We start from the raw sequence: 499 nt of genomic DNA on the forward strand, positions 1-499 counted from the left end.
CGCAAGCGGGTTGGTTACTGTGAGTGGTGGTAATGGTATCGGATCCGGTGGAGTTGGCGGCGCAGTATCTGTCGTGGGTGGCTCAACGACAGACGCTTCAGGTACAGGCGGCAAGGTGTCTGTGTCCGGTGGTAATGGTGGCAGTACGGGAACTGGCGGCGCTTTGGAGTTGACTGGTGGTGGCGGAGGCAGCACTGGTGGGGCCCTGTCTATTGCGAGCGGAAGTACGCCGAGTAGCATCAGTGGAGCGCTGTTGTTGACGACGGGTGCGTTGGGTACGTCGGCGACGGCGACGAAATCGAGTGGTGCTGTGACGATCGCTTCTGGCTCTGCGTCTTCAGGCTCGAGCGGCTCGATCACTGTGTCGACTGGTGCCTCGACCAACAATGGGGTGCCGGGAGGCCCCCCAACACGGCTGGCCGATTGCGTGAAAGCACTTGGATGCCAGAAAGGGCCGGAAAACTGCACCGAAATCATCACCACACGCTGCGACTATAGG

This window comes from Phytophthora infestans, genomic scaffold (assembly GCF_000142945.1).
Source record: "Phytophthora infestans T30-4 supercont1.2 genomic scaffold, whole genome shotgun sequence".
NCBI classification, from domain to species: domain Eukaryota; phylum Oomycota; class Peronosporomycetes; order Peronosporales; family Peronosporaceae; genus Phytophthora; species Phytophthora infestans.